Below are 2309 nucleotides of genomic sequence, written 5' to 3' on the forward strand. Positions count from 1 at the left end.
TGATCTTAAAGGAAACATTTTTAGTTTTAGCCCCTTGAGTATAATGTTGGCTGTAGGTGTTCCATATATGGCCTTTATTATGTTGTGGTATGATCCCTCTATTCCCACTTTGCTGAGAGTTTTCATCATAAATAGGGGCTGTGTTTTATAGAATGCTTTTCCTGTATGTATTCATATGATCATGTGGTTTTATCCTTCATTTTGTTTATGTGGTGAATCACATTTATTGATTTGTGAATGATGTACCAACTTTGCATTCCTAGAATAAATCCCACTTGATCATGGTGTATGATGTTTTTGATGCACTGCTATATTTGGTTTGCTAATATTTTGTTGAGGATTTTAGCATCCATGTTCATCAGGGATATTGACCTATAATTTTCTTTCTTTGTAGTGTCTTTATCTGGTTTTGAAATTAGGATAATACTGGCCTTGTAAAATGAGTTTGGTAGCCTTTCCTCCTCTTGAATTTTATGAAATAGTTTGAGAAGAGGAGGTGTTAGTTCTTCTCAGAATGTTTGGTAAAACTCACCTGTGAAGCTATATGGTCCAGAGCTTTTGTTTGTTAGGAGTTTTTTGAATACTGCTTCAATTTCATTAGGTATAATCTGTCTATCCAGATTTTCTGATTCTTCCTGATTTAGTTTTGGAAGATTGTATGTTTCTAGGAATTTGTCCATTTTGTCCATGTTGTCCAGTTTATTGACATCTAATTGTTCATAATATTTTCTTACAATCCTTCGTATTTCTTTGGTGTCAGTCCTTATTTTTCCTCTTAAATTTCTAATTTTATTTATTTAGGTCTTTTTCTTTCTTTCTTTCTTTCTTTCTTTCTTTCTTTCTTTCTTTCTTTCTTTCTTTCTTTCTTTCTTTCTTTCTTTCCTTCCTTCCTTCCTTCCTTCCTTCCTTCCTTTCTTCCTTTTTTCTTTCTTTTCTTGCCTGGTTAAAAGTTTGTCAAGCTTGTTTACCTTTCCAAAGAACCAGCTCTTGGATTCACTGATTTTTTTGTGTGTGTCATTTTTTAAGACTCTATTTCATTTACTTCTGCTCTGATCTTTATTATTTCCTTCCGTCTACTCACTTTGGCCTTTGTTTGTTGTTCTTTTTCAAATTCATTTAAGTATGAAGTTAGATTGTTTATTTGAGCTTTTTCTTGTTTTTTTGAGATAGTCCTGTAATTCTATGAATTTCCCTCTTAGGATTGCTTTCTCAGTGTCCCACAGATTTTGGATTGCTGTGTCTTCATTTTCATTTGTTTCAAGGTATTTTTTTTTTTTTTGGTGTAGCATAAACACATTTATTTACTAACCAAAGGATTGGTCCTAATTAAACCAACACTTGGAAATAGTTGCATGTAAAATGTTTGTGGTGAAGATAACAGAACAGTAACGACAACAACAAAAAAAGCATGGAGAGATTTGCTCATTGAACCGAGCTTGTTTATCCTCACAGCTAATTTCTTCCCAGAAGGATGATGGAATTTTTACTTAACTTTTTCATTGATCCAAGTACAGGTGACATTGTTCGTGATGCATTCCACCACAATTTTCCTGCCTTCCAGTCTTCTCATGATTGTGCTTTCCTTCCCATCCCACTCCTGATGTTGAACCAACGTGCCATTTACAAAGTTGCAGATGGTCTGAGGTTTTCTGCCATCAGCTGTAGTTTCTTCAAACTTCTTTCCCAGGTTACATGAGAACTGTGTTGATTTAAATATGCTCTCAGCTTTTACGGTGAGTTATTGCCATCAAAAGTGATGATACAGTCTGGTTTGGCCATGACACCTATTTTCTGCAGAGCCATTCCCGCACCTAGTTCTTTCATGTACTCATCAAAGCCTTTGTTCTTTACTAAGTGCCATCCTCTTACCAGCTGCTGAATGGTGGCCATGGTAGATGCAGGAGGCATGTGAGCAACCAGAAGAGAGTGGGGTCCTGTGCTAGGAGCATTGCTTCAAAGTATCTTTTGATTTCTTCCTTGATCTCATTGTTGCCCCATTTATTATTTAATTCACTTGTTATTCAGCTTCCATGTCTTTTCATGTTTTTCAGTGTCCTTCTTGTGATTGATTTCTAGTTTTACAGCATTGTGGTCAGAGAAGATGCTTGATATGATTTGAGTCTTCTTAAATTCATTGAAATTTGTTTTTGTCCTAACGTCTATCCTAGAAAAACTTCAGAGTGCACTTCAAAAGTAAGTATATTCTGCTGCTTTGTGGTGAAATACACTGAAGATATAAATTAAATCCATTTGATCTAGCATATTATTTAAGGCCGCTGTCTCCTTGTTTATTTTTCCCCCTGGAAGAT

General features: G+C 35.1%; 1 pseudogene; it reads right to left on the minus strand.

Moving 5' to 3' along the window:
* Nucleotides 1–1483: 1483 nt before the first annotated feature.
* LOC129073277 (fatty acid-binding protein 5-like) lies at nucleotides 1484–1890 on the minus strand (annotated as a pseudogene).
* Between the last annotated feature and the right edge of the window lie 419 nt (nucleotides 1891–2309).

Source organism: Pteronotus mesoamericanus, unplaced genomic scaffold, assembly GCF_021234165.1.
Source record: "Pteronotus mesoamericanus isolate MK-2021 breed Mesoamerican mustached bat unplaced genomic scaffold, CSHL_Meso_final contig_40, whole genome shotgun sequence".
Classification (NCBI taxonomy): Eukaryota; Metazoa; Chordata; class Mammalia; order Chiroptera; family Mormoopidae; genus Pteronotus; species Pteronotus mesoamericanus.